Raw genomic sequence first — 27,795 nt, forward strand, 5'->3', positions numbered from 1 at the left:
TTCAGTTCTTTAGCCCATTTACTGATTGGGTTATTTATTTATTTATTTATTTATTTATTTATTTATTTTTTAAACAAAGAATTTTTTTTTTAATATTTATTTTTTAGTATTTGGCGGACACAACATCTTTGTTTGTATGTGGTGCTGAGGATCGAACCCGGGCCGCACGCATGCCAGGCGAGCGCGCTACCGCTTGAGCCACATCCCCAGCCCCAGGGTTATTTATTTTTTGGTGTTAAGTTTTTTATATATCCTGGAGATTGTGCTGTCTCTGATGTGCATGTAGTAAAGATGTTCTCCCACTCTGTGGGCACTCTTTTCACATTATTGATTGTTTCCTTTGCTGAGAAGAAGTTTTGTAGTTTGAATCTATCCCATTTATTAATTCTTGATTTTATTTATTATACTTTAGGAGTCCAGTTAAGGAAGTCAGGACCTAATCTGACATGATGAAGATTTGGGCCTACTTCTTCTTCTATTAGGTGCAGGGTCTCTGGTCTAATTCCTAGGTCCTTGATCCATTTTGTGTTGAACTTTGTGCATGGTGAGAGATAGTGATTTGATTTCATTTTGCTGCATATGAATTTCCAGTTTTCCCAGCACCATTTCTTGAAGAGGTTATCTTTTTTGCCAATGTATGTGTTCGGCACCTTTGTCTAGTATTAATGTGGGTTGGTCTCTGTGTCTTCTATTCTGTACCATTGGTCTACATGTCTATTTTGGTGCCAATACCATGCTGTTTTCATTATCATAGCTCTGTATATAGTTTAAGGTCTGGTATTGTGATGCCTCCTGCTTCACTCTTTTGCTAAGGATTGCTTTGTCTATTCTGGATCTCTTATTTTTCCAAATGAATTTTATGATCACTTATTTTATTTCTACAAGAAATGTTGTTGAGATTTCAACTGGAATTGTATTAAATCTGTATAATGCTTTTAGTAGTATGGCCATTTTGACAATATTAATTCTTCCTATCCAAGAACATGGGAGATCTTTCCATTTTCTTAAGTCTTATTATTATTTCTTTAGCTGGCTATCACTCTTAACCTCAGAGGTACTCTCTCTTGAACTCTACTAAGGCTTTCCTGACTTGAGGAGCCTGGCTGTTACCTTTCTCCAACAGCTCTGGCTTCCCTTCAAGAGGGCCTCTACAGTTGGGTGATGGTGCCTGTCTGTAGTCCCAGCATTTTGGGAAGCTGAGGCAAGAGGATTGTGAGTTCAAAGCCAGCCTCAGCACCTTAGTGAGACCCTAAGCAACTTAACGAGTCCCTGCTTCAAAACAAAATATAAAAAGAGGTGAAGATGCGGCTCAGTGTTAAACACCCTTGGGTTTGATCCCCAGTACTGGAAAAAAAAAAGAGGGCTTCTATAGGTCAGGTGTGGTGGCACATACCTGTAATCCCAGGATTGGGTGGCTGAGGCAAGAGGATCTCAAGTTCAAAGTCAGCCTCAGAAATTTAGTAAGGCCATGAGCAACTGAGACCCTATCTCAAAATAAAAAACAGACTAGGATGTGACTTAATGGTTAAATCCCGTGGGTTTACTCTCTGGTATCAAAAAAAAAAAAAAAAAAAAGAGGGCCTCTATAGGTGAATGAACCAACCAGAGACCTTCTCTGATCACACAAAAGAAATCTGTTGCCCTTACAACAATAATAATAACTAGAGGACCAGAAAAACGGAAGTGCTAGTCTTCCTGGGCTCAAGAAAGGCCCATATATTTGAGTCATTTTTTTCCCATCCCTTCAGTGCATTACCAAAGTCTAATTTGAATGAAATCCAACTGCACTGGAAGCTGTAAGTAAAAACTCAGGTATGGGTATGTGACACTATGAATAATTACATGGCTATGGGTAAGGAAAGGATGGAGTCAGGACTGATCAATAATTCAAAAGGGAAAACTCAAATTCGCAAATTAACTAAGGTAGTTATATCACAAATATATTATAGGATGACATGTAACCATTATAATTTCTTTTTGTGAAATACTTTTATGAGAGACCTATACAACTTTCTGTGTAGTATAATTGCATTTTAATTAAAAATATCTGATAAGCAGATGCTCCTCTACTTGCATTGGGGCTATGACTTGATAAACCCATCATAAGTCAAAAATGCATTTAATCCACCTGCTTACTGAGCCTTGCAGCTTAGCAACACAGCACATGGCACAGGAGGGTTGTCTCCCTTCATGATGCTTCCTTAACTGGGAGCTATGTCTTGCTGTTGCTGCCCAGTCCTGTGAGAGGATGGTACTGCATATCCCCAGCCTGGAAAAAGATTAAAATTCAAAATTTTAAGTACAGTTTCTACTAGATAATATTATTCTTGCACCATCACAAAAATAAAAAATGTAGTAAGTTGAATTATTATAAGTCAGGGACCATTTTTCTCTATTCTATAAGTTCATTTTTTTTTGGGGGGGAGGGAATAAGCACCCTCATTTGATAAGATAAACAATCCTTTTTTTATATTTTATTTCAAAAAAATTTTTTATATTTTGGTACCGGGGATTGAACTCAAGGGCACTCGACCACTGAGCCACATCCCCAGACCTTTTCATATTTTATTTAGAGACAGGGCGTCACTGAGTTGCTTAGCGCCTCACTGTTGCTGAGGCTGGCTTTGAACTTGTGATCCTCCTGCTTCAGCCTCCCGAGCTGCTGGGATTACAGATGTGAGCCACTGCGTCCGGCTCAGTCCTTTTTGTTTTTTTTTTTTAATATTTTTTAAGCTGTAGATGGACACAATACCTTTATTTTATTTGTTTATTATAATTATTTTTTTAATGTGGTGTTGGGGATTGAACCCAGTGCCTCATGCATGCTAGGCAAGTGTTCTACCACTGAGCCACAACTCCAGCCCCAGATAAGCAGTCTTTATATTCTGGATTTTCTGTTTTCATCATTAAGTGAGCATTATTATTTTTCAATGATTTCTTTTCCTCCAGAAAATAGCATATAGAGGGGCTGGAGTTGTAGCTTAGTGGAAGAGTGCTTGCCTAGCATGTGTGAGGCACTGGGTTCAATTCTTAGCACCACATATAATTAATAAAATAAAGGTCCATCAACAACCAAAAAATATTAAAAAAAAAAAAAAGAAAATAGCATGTAGTATATAGAAAGTATTTACCAGAGCTTGCACACTCTGATTCTTACAGAATTCAGAAAGGCAATGAAAAAGAGTAAAGTGGACTTGATATAAGAAAAATCAACTACCAGAAATGTAATCAAGCATTCTTTCATTTCTACTTGACCGTGGCTTAAGCACATATAACATAAACACGTAAGATATTGGAGATTACATATTAAGTTTGAAACTGAAAAACCTAACATTTGAAAAAATAGAAATATGTAATTATTAATTTTTCTTCTTTCATACCTCGTTACTTCTTTGCTTTAGAACCGAAATGTGACACTTTTTCTTTGGCCTCAACATGTCAATGTTGAGTCTTGCATTTCATATTGCGAAGTGCTGTATAGAATTCAACCTTGAATCTTTTAACTGAAAGCAATAGTTTTATTTAGTTTCATAATGGAAAACAGCTGTTCATGGCTGAACATGGATAGAATCTTTGTACGATGGTTTTTATATTTAGGGTAACCACTCCTGAGATATTTGTAGAATTCTGGCATTCTAACATTGTAAATTTTAGTTTTTAGGACTAAATTGTAGTCCAAACATTCCATTTATGGCACAAGGTTAATTGAGAAAGACAAATTTTAAAAGTTCCGTGTATGTACAATATTAATTGAGAAAGGTGAATTTTCATAAAATTATAATCTTTTTTGGAAATCTGTCTTTAACTCCACAATTTGTGGAAAATAGTTGAAGTAACCTCTTTCATTTCTGAAGATTGATTTCAGCATAGGAAAGTGGGCCAGATTATTCTCCACTAAATGAGTTTCCCTAGGATAAAATTCCACTAAGAATGAACAAACTGAAGAGCCCACTCGAATACTTGTGAAGATTTTTATAGAGAAGCACCCAAAAGTGTTGGATGGCTTGTGATATTTATTGAAAAAGTTAATCTGTGATCCAATATTTGCTGGTTGGGTGAGTATTTTTGTTGGCTGATATGAACATGCTACTAATTTTTGCACTGTTCTCCCCATCCCACAAACAAGAGACCCCAACATTACTATCTTTCATTTATTAGATCAGATGAATGTCACCACTATTGCTTATTTAATTCATCAAATAAAGCATTGAAATCTATTCTTTGACCATTGGGAGTGTCTCCAGAGGCCCATAATATGTTCTATTTTAACTTTTTTAGCACTTCTTGGCGAATTATTTAGTTTACATGATTGTGTGAAATCTGCCACCTTGGATTTAAGTTTCATAACAAGGTCAGTGTTAATGCTGACCATCTCAGGAGCTCTGTTTCATAGCCAAGCTTACTAATCTTGACCTGTCTGTTTTAAATTTTTCAAGACTTCTCAACACACAAAGCTAAGTCATTTCCTGAAATTGTGCCTCTGATGGACACCATGCCCCAAAGTTCTCCAATCGCATTGAAGTCTCTTGGAACCATAAATAAATATAACTGACTGGGTGGTATTATTTAAACGGGGCTCTCTATAAGCTTCACTAGGAAATGCCACAAATGATTTAACTTTTTCACACAACCTGTCCTGTAAGTTCTCAGCCATGTCGTCATCTCATTGAGCAACACCGTTTCTGTTTAGTCTTCCATTTGAAAATACTTGTTTTTGTTCAAGGCAGGAATTTCTGTCCTTAGTAGATATTCTTTTATAAACTCACCATTCATAAGAGGTTGTAATGCCTGACTGATATTTTCACCTTCTCCATAACTTCATTTCACAATTTGCATCACTTGTTTTATTTGCATTGAAAAAGAAAACATATTGAAACATCAGTCCTTTTTTTTTTTTTTAGGTCATTAAGTTTCCATATACCAGTCATGGCCTCTTTGGTTAGACTGTTTTGATAGATATACATTTCATTTGCATGTCAAACTTGGAAGATTGTTTTTAACTGATACACATAAGAATAGATATTTTCCAAATTTCTTTGCCAACATGCAGACACAACAGCCCTCTTTGTTGCTTCTTGGTTCTCTCTCTCTCTCTCTCTCTGTATGTATGTATGTGTATATGTATGTATGTATATATATATAATATATGCAATATATATACACACATATATAGTTTATAACTTCAAAATGCATGCACATGTGCACATACATACACATAAGTTTACTTGCTTCTTAAATCTATTAAAGATAAACATAGTTCAGGATGATGATTGATAAGTACTGACCCTCAGACTCAGTGATGGGTAGAGAATAGGTTTTGTAGGGTGTGTAGCAATATGGAAAATTGCTCAGGTCTAGTGAACTTATTCCCTGGTGAAATGTGATTCCATTCCAGAAATTCTAAATTTCTAAAACTTTTTTATAATGTATATATAAAAATGTGGTTTTATTTCAAGGATATGGCTTGATGAATTTTCATAAATAGAACATGGTGGAATAGCCTGCAGCTAGGTCAAGGAACAGAACAATATCAGGATTCATAGGGCCCCCTCACACTCCCTTCCAGTTGGATCTTTTATTTTTTAAGATAAGAGCATGTGAATTCCTATGTGAACTGTTCAATTCATCTTAAATTTTGTCAAGTAATTCAAAACACTGAAAACCAAACCACTGTGGGTCAAACCCATCAGAATGGGCCCAGAGGACTCCAGTTGAAACTTTGGGTGTCCATGCTTTTCTCAGTGTCTGGCAGCTCACACCACACTTCCCCTCTGGAGGGGTGGGCTCAGCTTTGTGCTTCATGATCCCAAACATGGTTGATTGGTGTCTTTCTTTGGGATTTAGGAAGCAGGAAGGACACTGGAATACTCTTCAGCCAGTGATGGTGTTGAAGGTGGTGCTGCTGTGGCCCCAGGACTGGAGTGGACCCTATTCTACCTTGTCAGTGACAGCAAGAAAGCTGGTGTCTACAGAGAAAAATGGAGCAGATGTGCAGAGGAGGACAGATCTAACACACAGTGAGAGGGACTGAGAGAGTCGGAGAAGCTACCCACTTTTGCAATTTCCAGTCCTTGGTTTCAGACCCTCCTGAGACCAGTGTACACTAGAGACTGTGGAGCTAAATTAGGCTGTTAATACTTCTCAAAGAATTCAGGAGAAGCAATCAGGTGTGTTAACCATTGGTGAGAGCCAATGACTGGCCCTCAAGTGGGCAGGAGTCTGTCCACTTAGAGCTAACCCCTAAGCCAGTGAGCTGGAGTAAGGGGTAAGCAGAAGATGGAAGTTCGCTCAGGTGAGCTCATAGCAGGGTTCTTATTTAAGGAATGATAGAGATTGAATGATTATTCTTAATTCTTCACTCTCTCCCTGTAATAGAATTACATGTTCACGCCTTTTGCCATATAGCTTTGCACATATCCTACTAGAATAGGTGAAAAAAATATTCCCATCTCTTCAATGGTGGACGTGGTCAGTTGACTTGCTTTGGATAATGAAATACAGATGAACTTGACAATGAGGTGAGGTGAGGTCTTCAGAGTCATGGAAAGTTGCCACTGGCTACCAACCTCCCTTTTTTTGATGGTACTAGAGTTTGAAGCTCTACCACTGAGCTACATCCTCAATCCTTTTTATTTATTTATTTTTTAAATTTGAGACAGTATTCTCTCAGTTGCCCAGGCTGGCCTCAAATTTGCTATCCTCCTGCCTCAGCCTCTTGTGTTGCTGGGATTACTGGTATGTGCCACTGCACCCAGCTCCACTAGTCTTTTCTTGTATCCTTCCATCCATAATGAGAAGAGTCTGCCCCAGGAAGTTGAGGGTCCCAGAAATATATGAAACTGATCTGTACTTGACCCAGTGCTTGATTCAGAGCCTCTCAACCCAACCCACAGATTGTAAATGGGAAAAATAAAGATTATTTTTTTTAAATAAGCCACTAAGACTATGGGATTGTTTATTACTTGGTAATGGCTGACTAATACAGAGAAGAACTGAATCCTAGGAAAAATGTACAATAGAAGCCAAGGAGCCTGGTAGTACCCAAATGGGCCCAGCCTGGAGAAGGGGAGGGGAGAGTCAGACTCAGAGGCAACATGAGTAGTCATGTGGATTCTTACAGGTCATCCCAGAGGGCACCAGACCCATGTATGATTGGAAGAGGGAAATGAGAGTGGTCTGGGGGAAATACCTGTCACCTCATTGATCATCTGGCTTGAAGGGAAAATCAGGAGGAACACAGGAGCCAAGCAGCTGTAACTGAGCTGGTGACATTATTCTAAGCCATTGTGTCAGCTTGGGCTTCATACACTCCCCAGGTTGGTCAGCACTGACCCAGAAACTGGGCACAATGGTGGATCTTGTTGTGAAGGACCTGGGAAGGCATGAGCAGAAAAACAAATTGGAGAATATACAATCTCAGCTCCCAAATGCTTCCAGGTGTCTCTGTGCACGGGTGTGCGTGTGACGGTTTATCTCTTATAATAAATCTGTTGGTTGCTGTCTACCTTCTTGCTGTGTTCATTTACAGCTCAACCCAGGGTGGGTTTGAGGCTGGGAGACCGATACCCTTTGTGACCCTTTCACTCAGTTTCTGCAAACCTGCAGCCTTGAACTAAGCCTGCAGAACCACAGACCCCATAGAACAGCTAGCAGAGCAGGGCATAATGTGGTGGTCAGTGGCTTGTGTTGCCACAGTGGGGGATGCTGGGCAGGAGCACAGACAGAGGGTGTTTCTGATTTTCTATCTTGAAATTCCTTCCCTCAGGGGCTTCCAAGCTCAGGAAGCTCTTGTCATCTCCTAATTGAGGCAGATGAGGATGCGCGTTCTGTTGGGAGGCATTTCCACTTAATCAAGGCCAGCCATATCCACGCTCTAGGATTAGGCAGAGAGCTGCAGGTCTGCACAGTTGCTCAGGCAGCCTGTTTTCTGTCTTCGCTACCTTGTTATCTGGCCCTTCTCTGAATTCCTGTAGCTTTTCCAGGACTTAAACAATGAGATTAACAGCTATCATTGTTTGAATGCCTACCATATGCTAGGCTCTCATGTGAATCTTTTACAAATATTATTGATAACAACAACAGCAAAGATAACTAATATTTATTAAGCATTTACTATGTGCCAGGCACTGTGCCAAACTCAGCCCATGTATTAACTCATTGAGAATCCTGACAATAAGGCAACATGGGCCTCATTATTTTTACATACAAGTAATAAATGGTGGAGTTAGGATTTGGATGTAGATTGGTCTGAGTCCAGGGCCTCTGCTGTTTTAATTTGTGATGTGCTCTTGCTTGGTCTTGCTCTCTAGTCAGGCCAGGGCACTGTTAGCTGAGATAAGCTGGGGCAGACACAAAGGGCTAGGACATGAAATTAGAGCAGGAGGGTGAACAAAGTGTGATGATCCTCCCCAAGAAGTTTAGTAAGCAGGTGGGAGCCCTGGCCCATGCCTGTAACCCCAGCAGCTTGGGAGACTGAAGCGGGAGGATTGTGAGTTCAAAGCCAGCTTCAGCAAAAGTGAGGCACTAAGCAACTCAGTGAGACCCTGTCTCTAAATAAAATGCAAAATAGAGCTGGGGATGTGGCTCAGTGGAAAAGTGTCCCTGAGTTCAATCTCTGGTAACTAACTAAATAAATGAAGAAATCCAGTAAGTTGTTAATAATAGGAACAGGATAGGATCCAACAGGAAGCACAGGGAGGCTTTGAAAGATGAGATGAGCAGAGAAACGGAAGGTCCCCCGAAGTCCTCAGATGTCCTGACAGGCAATGGGGCTGTGCAGGGTGCAGGAAGCCTGACAGCAGGGGGCAGACCCTGGGTATTGGACAGGGGTTCAAGGGCAGAACAGCAGATGCTGGAGCAAATAGAGCTGGCTGGGGCACAATTCACAGTTCTTGCTCTGCCCTTTCCAACTTACCTCCTGAGTTTCAGTTTCTTTATCTGTGAGATGGGAATGATAATATTCCCTTCTTCAAAGGTAGAAATGATAACCAAGATAAAAATGAAGCACCCTCTGTGATTCTCAGTGTTGAGGAAACGTCTGATGGGCAGATTGCTATACTTTGAAGACACTGTCTCAGGCACAGGGACTAGGTTATTACCACAGGAAGCCAAATAAAGAGTCCAAGGGGCAGCATCCTAAAATTCCTTCTGAGATCAGTATTTGTTAGAAACTGAAGGTGATTAAATGACATCAGTCTCCTACAGAAGGGTGGCTAAAGCAGGGGGGACAAGCAGGTACTGCTATTTTTATGGATAAGTTTTAGAATTCTGACTTTGTACAGCCGAAAGTCTCATTCAGGGCTTTGACTTCCAGTCTGATGCCTTTTCAATGACATGGTGCTGCTGGCAAATAAGCACTTGACAAAATATGTATCACCATGTCAATGGCACATGCACTATAGTAATTTTAAAACATTTTTGCAAATTCTTTGACATTCCTCTCATTAAAGGGTAGCATTGATTACTCTCCTCTTGAACATGGACCACCCTTGTTCCTCATGTAGAGAATGCTGTAAAAGTGGTCTTCTAAGATGGTTAGAAAGGGTGAGACAGCTGCTGCCCACCTCCCTCTCTCAGGATGCTTGCCCTTGGAACGAATCACCATGTTAGGAGGGAGCTCAGGCTACTAGAGGAGCCACATGAAGTTTTGAACTAACAGCCCCAGCTAAGGTCCTAACTGACAGGTTCACTTGCCAGACAAATGAATGAATGAGAGAGACCAGATGATTTGGTTCTAGCATTCAAGCTGCTCCAGCTGACATCAACTGGCGTAGGGATGAGCTGTCCCCAGCAAGCCCTGCCTAAACTGATGTTTCTGAGAAAAATAAATGCTGTTGTTTTAAGCTTTTAAGTTGTGAGGTGGTTTGTTATGCAGCAAGAAACAAATGGAACATGCGCATCCATGGCCGGCTGAGCACAAAACAGAAGCAGCCGGCGTAGTTTTAAGAGCTTGTGTTCTGAAATCAGACACTCACTTCTCAAATTTTGGCTCTATTGGCAAGTGTCATAGCTCTTGAGACTGTTTTGTCCTCTGGAAGATGGTGATAATAGCCATATTAAACTTATGGGTGTTGCATTAATTTGCTTGAGAGTCAGCAAAATACCACAGGCTGGGTAGCTTAAACAACAGAAATTCGTTCATTATGGAGACTGAAATGTTATGTCACACGACTAAACTGATCAGGCTCACTCCAAATGAATTTGGGGACTAAATAAAGACACAGACACAGAAAGTACCTTTTCTTTGGGTTCAGTGATGGCTCCTCAGCCGCAGCTCCCACAAGGTGGGCAAGGCAGGCTCAAGAAAGAGAAGAAGGAGCACGTGCTGAACCCTTTTATTGGGGAGAAGCCATTCAAATGAATCAAGGGGTCAGGTTTCAGAGAGTTGAGTCTAGCCTTCTGATATCTTGCTGTCAGTAGGTTGACTGACATCTAGGAAGGCCACGGCCATCTCGTGCTAGGTGGGGATCATAGGCAGAACAAGAGAAAAGAAGCTTACATTGCCCGCCCAAACAGAGAGGCAACGTTGGTGTAGGTTCAGTCCACCCTGTGCGCTCAGTGCTCACAGTTCACACACACACAGCCCACGGCTGGCTGGCCACACCTCCACATTCTCGTTGTTCAAGGCTGAGGGGCATGCGGTTCCTATGCTACAGCTCCCAACACTGAAAGTCCAAGTCCAAAATGGAGATGTCAAGTCAAGATCAGTGTTTTTTTTTCCTTCCCAGGACTCTTTCCTTGGCTTGCAGATGGCCTCCTCCTTGCTGTGGTCTCTTCTCTCCGTATATACGTCTGTTTCCATATTTCCTCTTCTTATAAGGACACCAGCCATACTGGATCAGGACCTCATTCTAACCTCATCATATTTTTAAAGAGCTTATCTTCAAATACAATCACATTTCAGGAGTATTGAGAGTTTAGGACTTTAATGTGAATTTTGGAAGGAACATAATGTAGACTGTAATTGCTATTATATGAGGATTAAATAAGGTAAAAAAATATACATAATAGGTTAGTGGTAAACCCAAGGTAAGTGTTTAATAAATAAACACTTATTTTATATATGTAATAGGACACTTATATGGTTACCTGGCACATAGAAAAAAGAGTTACTTACCTGGCACATAGAAAAAAGAGTCAACACTACCCTGTAGGTCCTAGTGGGAATCCTGTCTTTGTCTCATTTGGATGATAAGAGAAGGCCAGTCCTCTACTAAGCATAGTATGTCTCTCTGTTATCCAGCCTGGCCCTCAGCTTTGCGATGGTGGCAAGAGAGAGGCTGAGAAGTCCCCTCTGAAGGGAGGAAACAGCTTTATTTCCTGACTCTCCAGAGACATCTGCTTGAATTGTGGGGCCCCGGGAAGCGCACTCCTCAAGCCTGGGAGAAGGGATCCCAGGTGAGGGCAGGCCATAGTGGTGTGGAAGCCAGAAGCTGCTGTCTGACGTGGCCTGGGTGTTCCAGAACTGACCCTTGGAGTGGTTCCCGCTGGAGGCAATTTGGAAAAGGTATTGGAGAGAGAAAAGTCCGGATTCAGAAAACCTTTCTGCCAAGTCCTTTGTTTTCCTAATGTTGCCGCAGTGTCTGGAGCTGAATTTTTAAAATGGCATTTTCCTGGAAAGGAATTTTTGGTCTTTTTTGGAAATGTCTCATGTAAAACAAGATCACCAGTGAGCTGTGGGGTCTGATCTCCTGGGGGCAACCCTGGGAAACGGCCGGTTGGGGAGGGACTCTTGGGGGTGAGAAAAGGAACAAAAACAGAGTTGGATGGAGAGCAAGACGTGACGAAGGGGCCAACGTTCCCAAGTTAGAAATAGACTCAGGGCTCAGATTCATTCCAAGGAGGTCAGGCATCATGGTGGGGAGGAGGGAGGGAAGGGGTCCTGGCATGAATCTGTCGGAATGTCCCAAGAGCCCTTGGCGTAGCGCTCACAGTCTCCATCCATCCCAGAAATGGATCTGCTCCTGGGTCTGCCATTTCCTTCCCTCCCTGGTCTTGTATGTGAGAGGGCGGAACCACACAGCAGGGGCCACGTCTCCACCATCAGATTGAATTTTCTTTCTAAAGAGAGGAGTTATGCACATTCCTTCTAGAAGCTCCAAGAAGGCTGAGTTGTGTCTTCCCATCCAACTGGAGGGTTCTCGAGGGCGGAGACCATGTCCCTCCTCTATCTAAGGACCCCTAGAGTTGGAGACTTCGAACCCTTCCTCCCCTGTTTTGCTGAAACAGAGAAGGGCCTGGTTTATAGGTCTGTCTGACCCAGTGACCGGCTCCCCTCTGCTCCCACTCTTGCCTCTCCTCCCTTGTAAACATCACAGGCAAGACGTGCTGACCAAAAGTCCTGCTACAGGCTGCTTTGTCACCACCTCCCTCCAGGCCTGGGGCCAGAGCAGTGACTGTGGCCAAGTGGAATTGCTGGGGCAGGAAGGATCTTGGAAGTGCTCTGTGGAGTTGGCTTCTATCCTCTGGGCTTTGCTGTTACTCTTCTGTCTTGGCCTCTCTTCCCCAGCCTCTGATCTCCTGGGTCTGCGGTGACTCTGGGACTCCAAATGGGGTAAGAGTCAAAAGCAGGAGAATGGGCATCTGAATCCAAGCCACTTGAGAAATGATTTTATCCATGTTCTTGTCTGTATTGTGCCAGGCTGTGCTTTAGGCATGGGGTACATGGTGTTGAACAGGACAGATGTGGGGCTAACTGTCTGATATGTTGATATTTGGACAATCGTCTCATTAAGTGATTGTATAAATTCTGCTTTAAGCCTTCATGCTTTTGGAACTTTCCCTCCCTCCTAAGGCAACCTGTATAAATTTTGGAAAGGTTTGAAAATCAAAGAAGTTCCTCTGTTGATTGAATCAACATTGTTCCCCTCTGTCGCTTCCATTCATGGTCACAACCTGTTTTCAGACCTACCCAGGACAAGTTCTTTCTCTTTCTCCTGAAAATCTCTATGATAACAGATGTTGTGGTTTGGATGCGAAATGTCTCCCCAAAAACTCATGTATTAAAAGCACGGTTCCCCAATAAAGCAAGGTTCAGAGGTGACATTTTTAGGTAATGATTAAATTGCTTTCTATTATGTTGGCTAGTTTATCATTTTCTCTTACTGTTTTAAAAGTCACATGCATTTGTAATTTCTTTTAATCCTTTCATTTTTAAACATGCTGTGAATGTTACCAGTTTTGAACTGTTTTGATTCATAACACTTCTGACATCAAATGGGTGGGTTTCCCCTACACTAATAGCCATGTCCAACTCTCTGGACACTAACCGGTGTTCCAGGCTTAAGGGCTCAGTCTCAGAAGATGGCCCTCACTGCTGATCCAGTCACAGTACTGGGTGACTAATGGACCCAACACTTCAGTCTTACTTGGTTACAAAGTTGAGGTTTCCACCATCCCAATAATTTGCTGAAATAACTCACAGAAAATGGGAAGTCGTGTGATTTTCTATGACTTTTTTATGTGAAGAAAACACAAGTGGTCAGATGAAGAGTTACATAGGGTGGCACCTGGCAGGGTTCCAAGCCAGAGCTTCTGTCCCTGTGAGGTTGCTGTGTGCCACCTCTCTGCATGTGGATGTGCTTGGCAACTCTGAAACTCTCTGGACCCCTTTGTTTATGGATTTTACAGAAGTTCCATTATATAAGGAGGTTTAAGTCATTGGCTGTGGGTAATAGAAATCAAGCCTTGGCCCCTCTCCCTGGAGGCTGGGGGTGTGTGAAGCTGAAAGTACCACCTCTCTAACCACACTTTGGTCTTTCAGGAGACCTGACATCCTAAAGCTATCCAGAGGCCCCCAGCCACTGGGTCATCTTGTTAACATACATGACATTCACCACTCGGGAGATTCCAAGGGTTTTAGGAGCTGTGTGCCAGGAACCAAGGACAAAGATCAAACATTTTTTTTTTTTATTATATCATACTGTGCAATTTAGGATTACACTTGGCTGAACATAATAGAAAACAACAGATTAAACATCTAGGGGGTTATTTTGGAGCAAGAAGGCTAGAGTTAAGTAGTCAAAGCACATCAAGTACAGGTTATTTTAGCCTCCTTTTCTTTCATACTTAGTGTGTGACTTTGTCCTCTGTTCACGGTCACAAGGTGCCCCTGCTCCTCCAAGCATTTTGTCCTTATTCCGGGTAGGAAGATGAGAAAAGGGAGATGGGTAAGGGACATAGCACACTTCCCAGAAGCCCACTAGTAGGCTTTTGTTTGTCTCTTACCGGCTGGAATCAAAGCATATTGCCACCTCCGTGGGAAGGGAGCTTGGGAAGGAAGTAATTTTACCTGAGCACATTGCTCACCTGCGGAAAATCAAGGTTCTACTATAAGAAAGGAGCGAAAGAACATATTATGTTCGCCACTACAAGTATTTATAATTCACGCATACTACTGTAAGAATTTTACAATTATTCAGCCTCTTAGAATGCTCTTATTCTAACCACTCCCTTAAGTTTCATGTTTCTTTCTGGATTTATCTATTTCTTTACTGTCCTTTGATTCTTCCAATCCATTTCTTCCTCTCAGCTCAGATTCCTTCTGTGAGTGATGTATTCTCTTGTCTTTTTCTGAAGATGTGATGCCCCTACTCTGGAGTGACAGTTGAGCTTGGCTTGGTATTTTACAATGACAGTAGGGTGGGTTCCTTCAGCCCAAGAAATCACCCTCTTGGCCACCATAGTAATGCCAAGTCTCCTGTTTGTGTTTTTCCTTTGGTGATCTCTCTTTCCTTCCTGGTGATTTTTCTCAGTGAATGATGTTTTATAGTTTCTACAATGAGCCTAGATGTAATTTTCTACTTGTCTTGCTCAGGTAGTGCTGTGAAGAAATTTTTAAAGATGTAATTAACATTTAAATTGATAGAGTTTACTTAAGTAGATTACCGTCCATGATGCGGATGGGCCTCATCCAGTCAGTTGAAGGCCTCAGTAGACAAAGATGGAATTTTGCCTCCAGACCGACTTTGGACTTGAGTGGTAACCTCAGCTCTTCCCTGGGTCCCCAGCTTACTGGTCTGTCCTAAAGATTTTGAACTTGCCAGACCTCACGATAATTACATGAGCTAATTTTTAAAAGTGTCTCCTTCTTTCCCCACACACATCCTGTTGATTGTATTTCCCTGGAGTTCCCTGACCAATACAACAGGTAAACAATGGAAATTTGTAGAACACACTTGTGTTTGAGGTTTTGTTTCTCAGGGGTGATTTTGTTTTCATCTGCAACTCTGGAAAGAGACAAGTATCACTGGGGATCCCTGGGTCCACAAGTGGAGCTCATAAATTGTTTCATAATTTGAAGCAACTGTCTGTCCTCCCAGGGTCTCCAGATTCTCTTTAGGGTCCCCAAACTCCATCTTTAGCTCTTATGTGGACACCAACACTCCAGCCACTAGCCATATATATTTGGTAAATATCTTCTTGGACCATTAAAGCTTCAACCCAAGGTTCCCACTCTAACTAGAAGTTTCTTCTTTTTATTTCTTGCATACAAAGGTTCTATTTTTATAAGCTCAACTATATCTGTAAAATTTTATATATATATATATATATATATATATATATATATATATATATATAATGTATACATGCATATATATGTATATATCTCTATATATTAACCAGTAATTTTATGGGTTTGCGGAGGGAGTAGAAGTTCATGTTAGCTCAGACTGTCTTATTTCTGGAAACTTAGAACAGAATAGCCCTTCATGTTGGTTGAAGACATGTCTTAAGTGTTTGTTCCTTACTAAGCCTTCTCAGTTGACCCTCACACAATAAGGTGCCTCATCCATTCTACTTCTCTTCTGCCAGTTTGTTCATGTCCTTCTTACAGAGCAGGACTCCAGCCAGAGCTGGGTTCTCTGCTATGGCTACACCAGGGTCAGAGGCCATTGTCAATTCATGGTCTGGATCTTTATCCCTTGCAAAGATTTGAGGTCCCAGGTTTTAAGCTAAAACCTCACTGTATTGCTAAAGACTATGCTTCCCTAAACCTATAGGGCATGGGGAGGGGGAAAGAACTGTTAAGAGAGGCTTGGAGGGTGTCAAAGCAGGGCAGTGGAGGGGAGTTCAGGCACCTGAGTTGTGGCCCTACTTGTGCAGTCTTGCAGTGACATTCAGCAGCCCTTTCTCAGGATCAGGGACTTAGGGCAAAAAGCTGCAGGAGTCTGCCCCAGTGTTTTCTTAATTATTTAGGCTATTATTTGCTTTTGATCTACTCACCCCCGCATCCCCACCCCAGCTTAGAATTTTCTTTTGTTTAGGCTGTTCCGTAAGTACCTCAACTCCATGAGAAAACTTGCCAATTTTCTGTTTGGTATTCTGCTGTGATAAGCTTGGATTTTATAACTTCAGGTCTTTTGTAGAAAGGTGGGAGCAGGGACCTGTAGTCTAATGGAGATAGTTGCCAAGTGATCATTTGTGTAGCGTAGATCAGGAGTCACAGGAGTTATCGCCTCCAAAAGGGAGGGGAAGGGAGAGATCAGGTAGAAAAATACCTGCCATGTGACCTTTTCCAAATCCTTAATCTCTCTGAGCCTTGATTTCTCTATCTGTGGAGAGGAAGTGCCTGACTTTGATGCACACCCCTGCCACAAAAAGATCTGAGCTTTGATTCTTCTGAAAGTTGGTACTATGGGGTCATGCTCTTGGGATTAGGTTGCATCTCTTTCTTACTTTGTAGCTTTAGGTCTCAGAGTGGCTTTTCAAAATTCTTGAAGTAAAAATAATTGCAAAACTTTTATATGGTGATCACGACTGGCCCAGCACTGTTCAAAGCACCTTCTAAGACTGTCTCACTTAATCTTCACAATACCCCCATGAGCTAGTTATTATCTTCATGTTGGGGCTAGGAAAACAAAGACAGAGAGAAGTTAAGTACCTGCCCAGGATCATCAGGGCTAGAGTCAAATGTGGGCTGTTCTGACTCTAGAGGCAGGACTCTTATTAGCCCCTAGACTCAAGCACTCAGAGGCAGGGAGCTTGGGGGTTCAGAAAAGCCAGGGAGATACTTTCAAAGAGAAAAAAACCAGAGGGAAGAGGGCACACAATGGGGATATGACTCAGTCTTGGTGGGAAGATTTCCCAGAAAATATGTACTAAGCTGAGATCGGGGATGAGAAGCCTTAACTAGAGAAAAAAGATGAAAGGAACTTGGCAAGCAGAGGGATCTGGAGATCCCAAGGAAACAGTGAGAACCAGAGGGTGTCTGTGCACTTGGAGTTCAGAAGGTGACGGGGAGTAGGGTCTAGTAAGGCTGGGGAGGTGGTCAGGGTCCTGCCTCTGAAGGCTCTTTGTGTCTCTGTCTCAGGATCTCTCAGCCTTAGCATTGTTGACATTTGGGGCTGAAGAAGTCTTTGTTGCGGGTCTGTCCTGTGCATTGTAGGATGTTTAGCAGCAACCCTGGCTTCCACACCCTAGCTACAAAAGTACCCATGTTCTGAGCTGTGACAACCAAAAATGTCTCCAGACATTAGCACATGCACCCCTGGGGACAAAATTGCCCCTGATTGTGTATTCCTGAGCAAGATATGTCACTGTTTTGGCATCTATTCTTATTATCCAGATGGACACTGAGTTATGGCGTCACTTTCTAGACGTGAGTATTGGCTTAGGGCTCCTCTGACCAGGTCACAACCAGACCTGACAAGGCAGGTACAACTTCCCTGATTCCTTCCTTGGCAACGGCCATGCTCAGATGGAGTTATCACCATCCAAGTGGAAGAAGATCAGAGAAGTACATCAGGGTCAGAGCAGAAGCAGAGGTGTTCCTCCCTCCCAGTGTTTCAATACAACACGAGAATTTCCCAGCTTGCCCCGTCCTCTTCCCAAAAACACAAGCATCAATGCACAGTGCTCAACAAAGCATTTAGTTTTACAGAGTAAATGACCTTAAATCAGAAAGAACCGAAATGAGATTCTTGGCATTAATGGGAATAATAAGCTGACTGCTCTGAAGGTCTTAAATACTGCTCCTTTATTTATGGGAATTTGTACTTTTCAAACTCAATATCAAGCTTTTCTGAATTTTTTTGTTAAGTGTTTTCTGCTGCTGCCAAATGGCCCAGGAAATATGAAAAAGAGTTGTATTACCTAGCACATTTCTTTATCACCTGTGAAATGAAGTTCTAGATGCTCTGCCTGTTCTTTTTATTATATGGTGGGAAGATTATGTCAATACTACAATCTGGTCTATTGAGGAATCTTGGAAAGGTGACTTTATCTGGGCCCTTTGTCTTCTTGTTTGTTGTAGAAATTCTGAGTTCCTTTGCCCTCAACCTGTAAGTCTTTCAAAGGAGAACACCATTTGACTAAAAAAACATATCATAGTTCCAGAAAGCTCATCCACAAAGCAAACCGTGCAATAGCTTTTTTCACATTTAGTGGCCTGTTCCCCTAATTTCCTGTACCTCTGACCTGCTATTGCCCATGAACCCTTGTAGAAAGCTGGGATCCTGGGCTGGGAGCCACCCCTCAGAAAGAACCCTGATCAGAAAAGCCACCTTGTCTCCTAGCTGTGAGCTCATTGAGGGCTGCCTGTGGCTCTGAGAGCCAGAGCTCTTTGTCCAGGTCATAATTAACATCGAAGTGTCCAACTCTCCTGTTAAATGATTCTCTGTTTCACATCAGAAAAGGCTGCAGAGTGGTCAACCAAAATTTAGAGTTTGAACTTAAGAAAAAAACCCAGAGGTATCATCCACAACTGCAAAAATAGTATTTATTGAGAAGCTTCTAGTAAGTCAGCCCTATGCTTTATCTACTTTAATTATTACATGTCCTCTATGAGGTAAATACTATTGTTGTATTCATTTCACAAAAAGGAAAATTGGGCTTAGGGAAATTTAATAGTTTTCTCAAGGTCATGCAACTTCTAAATGGTAGAGCTTGGGAACCTAAAGCCCAAGTGCTACCTCCTGTCCTCTACATTTGCTGCCTCTTGGTACTTTTAGAGACTATGGAGAAATTTAGAGGGGTTTCTTGGTGTTCCCAGAGAAATCTATCTTTGGGGCACAGAGAAATCTTGAGAAGACCACATCGTAAGTATTTCTGAAAGAGTTGATCTAATGCACGTCTTTTGAGCTGTGCTGGGATGGGCACATTCTAAACTCTCTATTTAAAACATACTGTTATTCAGCCAGGCACAGGGGCCCACACCTGTTATCCCAGTGACTTGGAAGGCTGAGTCGAGTTTGAGACCAACCTGGACAACTTAGCAAGACCCTATCTGAAAATAAAATACAAAGGCCTGGGGTGCAGCTCAGTGATAGAGCACTGTGCCAAGCCCTGGGATCAATCCCTAGGAACCTCCCCCTAATTTTTTTTAAAGCTTCATAGCTGTAAATATCAGTTTCATTCATCAAGTTTTTCATTGTCTTTGTAAATGCTATTTATAAAGACCATATGGATCCTTCCCCTTTGGCACTATGGTAAACGAAGGTGGTGTCTCTGGGCTTCAGTTTCCTTATTTTTCAATGAGGAATTTGGGCAGCTTGATTGCTAGTCTCTCTTGCTTTAAGGCTTGGTTGTCACACACGTGTGCACACATGAAGCCCAGTTAAAGGCCTGGTATCCTAGTCTTGAAGCATCCGTCATGTTCCGCTGACTCCCATTATGTAGAATTTGGTTTCCAGGTGGTTAATTACGATACTTGAGATTTGCAACCCCAGTCATCTAAACAGCTGGCCTCCTTGCATAGTTCCCACCCCTCACTCCCCTGGAGCTCTAACCAGTGACCATTGTGGTAAGCCAAATTATCTTGCCTGTTCTAGGGGGTACTCCTGCTATCCCTGGGAGAGTATTTGAGCAAGATTTCCACTCTACAGGCTGAAGAAGGAGTCACATCCATCCCTGCCTTCCTGACCAAGGCTGAAATGGGCTACAGGTAGACCTGCTCCTAGAGGTCTATTCTAAGGCATGAATTTCTGTAGGACAAACTTGCTATGGTGAAGGTGGAGAATACCAGAAAGAAGGGAAGCTGGAAGGATGACTCATCTGGGTCAGCCCCAGGGGCCTCAGGAGATGTCCTGCCTCCTCTGAGGTCTGTTGGAACTGATCTCACATGCAGCGAAAGAAGGATTCAGGGGAGGAAGGGTGGATCTAGGTGGGTGCGTTCACATATATGAGAGAAGTGGGTAGTGGGAACTTAGGTTAGTTATTGTACCAATAATACTGAGGCTTAGAAACAAAAGGGAGAGGAAAAATTAGAATGATTTAATATTGACAAAAGTAAAAATTATGGCATCCTGGTGGGAGGTAAAATTTGATAGACTATATTATAAAGATGGGGAAATGTTATTGTGTGGTGTAGAGCAGGGGTCGGTTAGCAAAGTTCATCCCATGGGTCAGAAATGTTTCTGTAACATAACTTACTGTTATACCTGCTCATTCATTTATGTATTTCCCGTGGCTGCTTTTGTGCTTCTGTGGCAGTGTTGAGTTGCAGCAGAGACCCTGTGGCATCCAAAACCTAGGATATTTACTATCTGGTCCTTTAGAAGTTTGCTGGTCCTTGAGGTAAGAGGAAAGAATTCATTGTTCCAAGTCCTGGATCTACACTTGCTTATCTAATCTGCCTTCCCGAGTCTTCATTTCTCATCTGTGAAATGGGAATCAATTACCTCTGCCAACTAACCACCAAACTCATGGAGGACTTACGATACTGAATACCTTAACGGATATCAAAATGTAAAGAGTTAAACAAAGACTACCTATTATTAGGGCTCTTTCATAAGCATATGGTAAAAGGGAGAAGACAATGAAAGTTGTTTTTTCTCAATAGAGGTCAAGAGGAAATAAATAATAGATGATTGCTAAAAAGTACATTGATTTGTGTCAGCTAATGTATACTTTTGAGACAAGCTAAGCTGAATTATTAAAATTAAAGGGAAAGAAATAACAGTCATAGCTGTCTTGAGAGAGATTGAAGACTGTCAAGTGTGAGGTCCAACGGTGTGTTGGGGCAGCCAGAGGGGATTCAGGTATTGGCCGAGCCACTCAGGAGTGACAGGGGGCTGAGGGGAGGATTGGGGAGACAAATCCAGGAAGTGTTGCATGGGATATGTTTATACAGTTATTCATTGTTTATCTGAAATGCAATCTAGCTGGGCATCCTGTATTTTCCTTTGCTAAATCTGGCAACCCTCCCCTAACCCAGAATGGATTTGTTAGGGTGGCCAGTAACAGAGCCGTGCCCCCGATCACAACAGTGTGTCCAGATTCTAGGTCCAGAAACTGAATCTTAAGCAGAGACAAATTAGGATAGAAGGCAGAAGGAGGGGATCATCGGATGGCAGGGTTCTAGGAAGATCTTCAGAGCCACCTTGTTCTGTCTTTTCAGGGCCCATGGATCCATTTTTCTTTGAATCCTGCAGACTGTGCTTTTCACTTCTAATCTGTCCCTTTCTGTTCCTTAAACTAGTCAAGTTAGTTTCGGATGCTTCTCTTCTCGTCAAAGAGTCCTCACTCATGTATATCCACACACCCCAAAGCATATTTGATAAACTGCTGTGAGGACCAGCGCTAAGTGGACAGAGTGAAGGGAAGGCCAAGTAGTGAAGGCCTTTTTGAAAGAGTCCCCAGACCTAGGCAGAAAGGAGGAGAAGAGGGCACACTGGGCCTGGAATCTGGTGCTTTTTACATCTGCTACAACAGAAAGTAACAGGAGCCACTAAAGAAAGGCTCTTGAGTGGGAGAAGGACTTGATGACAATGACATTGCATTTACAAGTTATTTCTAATGCTAGCTTTTAAGTGCTCTGGTAGGGAAGCTGACTGGGGGGTGGGTGCTGCTTTCATGGCCCAAGTACAGGCTGGGAGTCTGGACTAGGAGAAGCTGACACAGTGAGTTCATGGGCATAATCGGTGCAGAGGAGATTGCTGGAGTCAGTGCCTTTCTGGTCACAGGGAGTGTCCAAGTGAGAGAGCTCCAACTGGGTCATGAACAGCAGTAACTCAGCCCAGGGAAGGGGTGCTGCCAACACACGGGCCTCCCAGGGCTCACAGCTGCAGGGCAAGACCATGAGGGGTGCAGCAGGAAAGGAACAACCCATTATTCTGGCTGGCGCTGTGTCTCCCCTGCGGGGGAGGGATGTGGTGAGAGTGGAGACTGCAGCAGAAAGTGACAGGGATGATTAAAGGGATGGAAAATCAGGCCCATGAAGAAAGGTTAAAGGGATTGCAGCTATTTAGCCTGGAGAAGAGGGGTGGCATGTAATAGCTCCCTTCATGCCCATGCAAGGTTGTTAATAGACACGCGCTAGGCAGCTGCCCTGCATATCTGCATATCCGGGGAAGACAGCACCCCCCAACTGGCTGGGCACCTCGAAGGGCGGGAGAGGCAGGCTCCGGAGGCAGGCAGAGGCATAATTATAAAGGCTCTTTTGTGGTCTCTGAAGGCCCCTCTCCCCTCCTCTTTGTTTTCTGCATCTGTCATTATGCCCTGCAAACCACAGCCAGGCCTCTTGACAGTCCCAATATCTGCTTTCCTGCACACTTGGAAGGTAATGTGGCTATAAAATTGACAAGTTAGATAAATGCCAGTACAAAGGGTGACTGTGTCTGGCTGCTCCGAGCCTTCTGACTGGTCTCAAACCCGACCCGGATAAATCGTCCCCGCTCTACACTTCCCGTCAGCCTCGGCCTCCTCTATCCCATCTGGGCTCCTGATTGACTCCCCAGGAGTTCACATTTGCTCTCCTCCCTGTCTCATTTGTCACTCTGGCAACTTGTGACGTTTTTAAAGTTTCTCCCCAGGTCAAATATGTTTCATTTCACTTTTCTTTTCCAATGGAAAACGCTCCTTCCTTGTTGCCAGGGCCATCTCTGGCTCTCTTGGCCGAGCTGCCATGACCCGTACTCAGGCCAAAAAGCCACAGTCTATCCTGGAGAAGGCCCAGAGGAACTGACCTGGACCTCCTCAGATCCTTGCTGGGGTCACTGAGGGCCTCCTTCTGTGGTGGCTGAATTTCCTGATCTTCAGCTGCTGGAGGAGGCAGGTTATGAGCCACACAGTCAGACACTTCAGCAAGAGGAGAGAAAGGTTCAGAGCTAAAATATTTTGGTTTTAGTCCTGTGGTTAATGAAGGGCGGATGTCAGTGAGCTTCACCTGGTGCTGGCATAGTCCTCTGGGTAGGTGAGCAGAACCCAGAGGCCAAATCGCCACCAAGAAGTCCTGTCAGGAACCAGGAGCTCAACTGTCCCCATCTGGCTTTATTACCATGTCAGAGATCACATCGGCCATTGACAGACTCGTCCCGGGTAGACCTAGGTATCCATGTGTCTGGGACCCGGGGCCAGGCAGAGGCTGCTCAACCCAGGATTCAGGGACAAGCTGAGCAAGGCCCTAAACAAGCGTCATGCTCTGTCCCCTTTTCCCTGTGGCTAGGGGGCTGTCCAGAGGGCAGGTCTGGCTTGTGTTCACCCTGTGACTCTGCAGTGCACAGCATACGGATGGACACCCAGCAGTAGATGAGCCCTGGGGCAGTTGGGACGATGGCCTCAGGAGCAGCGGAAATGCTTGATGTTCTCCAGCCGTTACTGCCCCCTCCTTCCAAGGTGTTTGTGAACACTGAACAGCACAGCCACACAAGTCCTTGCCTCGCACGCTCTTTCTGGAGAGGACACGCATGCGCCCTAACCATCACTCTAATAATTGACTCTCAACATGACTTATCCGATGGAATTGATGGAGCAAAGGAAGGGACCATGGAAAGGCTGGAATTCTGGGATCTGGACATTTCTCATTTTATGCAGCTCTGCGTTCTCAGCTCGTGATCTCTGCGCCCCTGACCATGGCCAGCCTGGGACAGAACAGCTGGCCTGGACCTGGATTTTACCTTTGTTGGTTGCTGCCTTTCTTGGTGGCTTATCTCCTCCTCCTCCTCCTCCTCCTCCTCCTCCTCCTCCTCCTCCTCCCATGCAAGAGAGCACAGGAGCCCTTGGATCTGCAAAGAGGCGGGCCCATCTCTCTGCTCCATTCCACTGGAAAACTCAGAACAATTCCTATTATTTTCGGTTCCCAGACCTTGAATGTGTCAGGCTTCAGGTTCACTTCCTACATCTCTCCCCGTCGCCCGGATCTGCAAGTAATTTAACCTTGTTTTCATAGAGCGCAAAGACGTTCAGCTTGTTTACACTGGAGACAAATTTTCCTCAATTGACGCAATCCTATTGATTAAATAATGACTTTCTTCCTCATTTAAAGGTAATTTCAGTTGGTTTCATGACATGGAGGAAGAAGCTGAAAGCCTTTTCTGTCTTGTGTATGAAGGGCAGACTCTGAGGGCCGCCTCTCAGAACTCTGAGCAGGGCTTTCTCACCTGTTCTAGAACCTCCACAGGCAGGCGGCGGAAGGAGGCAGTGCCTGGACTCTGAGGATGTTGGCTGAACACGGTCAGATCATGATTGGGGGAATTAAAGGGTGGCACTGGCTCTGGAATGAATGTCAAGGCTAGGGCTGAGTAGACGCTGCTTTGTTTTAAAAATGCACTTGATTTGCTTTCAAGATTATTAATATCTATTTAAAATGGATCTGTACATGCACAGTTTTTCAAGGTCACGTCGCATGATAGATAGGATGTGTCATTTGAGCCAAGGACTTAAAATCAAAGGGAAAGGAAGTGGTGTGTCAGGAAGAACTGCAGAGAACAGCACATGTGGAAGAGGCTCCGAGGTGGGGGATGAACAGAGTTGGGAGCACTGGGGAAGCCCCTACTTTTGTCTGGGCCTCGTTCCCCCTCGTTGGTAAAACAGGGACAACTGGATCAGATAATTTCTTAGGCACTCTCTCCCTTCAGTGTTCTCTGATACAATGAAATCTGGAAATTAAAAAAAAAAAACTGTTTCATTCCAAATCCTTCTGCTGTGTATTCTGATAAGGAAAGAGTAGAGGATGACATTTAGGAGGAGGAGCCCTCTCTTCCATCGCCTGTTCGTGAGGTATCTGCAGTGCTGTTTGAAACTAGGTACCACTGTGTCCTAGGTGGGAAGGTATATTATGCAATGGTTTTTAAAAAAACTTCCTAGGGACTAGGGGTAGAGCTTAGTGGTAGAACACTTGACTAGTATGTGTGAGGCTCTGGGTTCGATCCCCAAAGTTTTAAGTACTCAGTGCTTGCTGAGCACCTAATACATGCTGGGTCCCAAACCAGGAGCTCCCACATATATGATTTTCTTTTTTTGATTCCTACAACGGGGCTTCTGAGAGGGGACTATGCTCCCATTTGCCAGATGAAGAAACTGAGGCTCCAAAGGGCTTCATGTTGTTTGAAGTGTTACCACTAGAGAGCAGCGGAATCAGTCCAGTCTCCTCTCTGCTTTCATCACAGGCCCCTACGTTGGGCTGGGCAGTGGCATGGGCTGCAATTCTTGCTCTGCCCCTCACTAGCTGTGTGGCTTGAACAAACTACCTGACCTCTCTGAGTTTCAGTTTCTTTACCTGTGACCGGTTGACTTACCTTTGTCAGTTGTCATGAAATGCAAAACAGTATCATATGAAGGTGCCTAAAAACACTGCCTGGCATGGTACAGGTCTGTGTCCATTGCTTTCCTCCTTGTCAACAAGATGCTTTGGTTTCGTGAAGTTGACAGATTAATCGGTCTTACTGGGTTGGGATCCTCAGGGCCCAGTGGAGAGCAGGGCATGGAGCAGACACTCAATAAATATTTGTTCAATGAACAGATATGCAGTGCTTGTATCTACAGATGCCAACCATCTGGATACTTCAGAGTGATGGATTATTGACTTTTCATCTGAATGCTGGATGTCATCCTGGAATATATACAGCCAGAGTCATCTGAAATGATAGGAACACAGTCACATCTCACTGATGCAGATTCATTGGGGGGAAACATGTAAATCAGTGAGAATCTGCAGGTGATTTATTCTTTTTATATAACTCTGGCTATGTCCCTGAGGTTATTTATTTACCCTCCCCTCCCATCCATCTATCCATCCATCTGTTCAGTCATTCACTGGTAGCCTAGAGGTGGTCTCAGGGGCTCTTTTAACAAAACATTATCTGCATCAGAGCCATTATTTGTAGATAAATAGAGCTTCTGAACTGCTTATAGGAGCTCGCAAACTGTTTGTTCTCTAGTATGTTTGACCTTCTTCCAGAACCCTGAGGATGTCCTTCCTGTACACCCCTGAGGAAGGATCCCTATGCTAATTTACAGCAATGTTCTTATCTGCAAGGGAGTGGGAGACCCAGGGCCTTGGTCCACTCCTCTGAATGTGTGACCAGGATGAGCTGCCACAGGAGCCTGGACCCTGAGTTGGGGAATGTGGGAACAATCTACTGGACCTATAGGAATAAACATCCTAGGGTAAGGCTGGACCACTGTTTGAACTCAAAAGATTAGTGGAAAGTATCCATTTTTATTTTTTTAAGAATGATCTGGGAGGGGCTGGGATTGTGACTCCGTGGTAGAGCGCTCACTTAGTACAAGCAAAGCCCTGGGTTAGATCCTCAGCACCACATAAAAACAAATAAATAAAATAAAGATAAAAAAAAAAGAATAATCTGAGGTTGGCTGGGCACCGTGGCACATTCCTATAATCCCAGCTACTTTGGAGGCTGAGGCAAGAGGATCCCAAGTTCAAAGCCAGCCTTAGCAAAAAGAGGTGCTAAGCAACTCAGTGAGATCCTGTCTTTTAAATAAAATGCAAAATAGGGCTAGGGATGTGGCTCAGTGGTGGAGTGCCTATACATTCAATCCCTGGTACCCCACTCCTCAAAAGAAAAGACTGATCTAAGGATACTGAGATGTACATGATTATTTATCCCTACACTAAAATGACTGCAGGATCTATGTCTTTAGGACCCCTGTTTGTATGGTGTTTGCCACCCTGCGTTTTACAGCCACCCATCACTTTTCCAGCCCCCAGTATGCCTGTCACTAGCAGTTCAAGCCTTCCTGCTGATATGCGGTCTGCTTCTAGTATTCCATGGGCAAAAACCAAACCAACCAAACAAATAAATAAAAAACAACTCAAAAAAGGTAAGTTGTTAGGGCTGTTCGTGAAACAAGAATTTTAAAAATCGGAATAAGTCTGGGGGACCCTTCGGTGAGCTCCTGACATGAACTTTGGAATCTGGACTTCGTGAGGTCTACACTGGCTGTTTGGGACCAGTGTTCCCTGTTCTTGGTGATAAGCTGGAGCAGTATTCAGTATATGAGAGGTAACCATGCATGCACATGCCTTATCATGACACCCTATTGACAGCCATCTGGGGAAGGGATGCGCTTTATTTCTCCAGGTGAGAAAAACCGAGGAAGAAACAAAAGGTCAGCCATGGTTCTCCTCAGGCTTGGCCCTCGGGGTCATGCTCAATGAACTGGTGTGTTGGTGTGTTTATCTGAAAGCAGAATGCACTGGCTTATTCACAGTTTTGAAGTTTATTTATTTATTTATTTGCAGTACTGAGGATTGAACCCAGAGAGAGGCACTTTAACACTGGACTACTTCTGCCCTTTTTACTTTTTATTTTGAGACAGGGTCTTGCTAAGTTGCCCAGGCTGTCCTTGAACTTGTGATTCTTCTGCCTCAACCTCCTGAGTCGCTGGGTGGACAGGTTTGTACCACTGCGCCAGGTTTGAAACTGATTTCTATGTTTTGTCCAGAGCTGCTTCTTTCTTTCTGGAAAATGCTGGTGTCAGAGAAGGAGCACTCAATTAGACCTCAGCAGTCAGGAGCTGCAGACTTAGACCTCGCTCGGTGAGGTTCTTAAACTCTTGGAACTCTGTGAAACGCAGGGCTTCTGTTAAACCTGATATCTGCTAGGATCCTGCTAA

General features: G+C 43.5%; 1 long non-coding RNA gene across 1 annotated transcript; it reads left to right on the forward strand.

Moving 5' to 3' along the window:
- Positions 1 to 12,141: 12,141 nt before the first annotated feature.
- Positions 12,142 to 21,001, forward strand: LOC124080142 (uncharacterized). Its single transcript, XR_006847601.2, has 3 exons — positions 12,142 to 12,553; positions 19,770 to 19,882; positions 20,431 to 21,001. It is a non-coding gene; the product is annotated as an uncharacterized LOC124080142 (long non-coding RNA).
- Positions 21,002 to 27,795: the final 6,794 nt, after the last annotated feature.

This window comes from Marmota monax, unplaced genomic scaffold, assembly GCF_021218885.2.
Source record: "Marmota monax isolate L192 unplaced genomic scaffold, Marmota_monax_Labrador192_F-V1.1 WCK01_AAM20220418_F8-fsc00015, whole genome shotgun sequence".
Lineage (NCBI taxonomy): Eukaryota > Metazoa > Chordata > Mammalia > Rodentia > Sciuridae > Marmota > Marmota monax.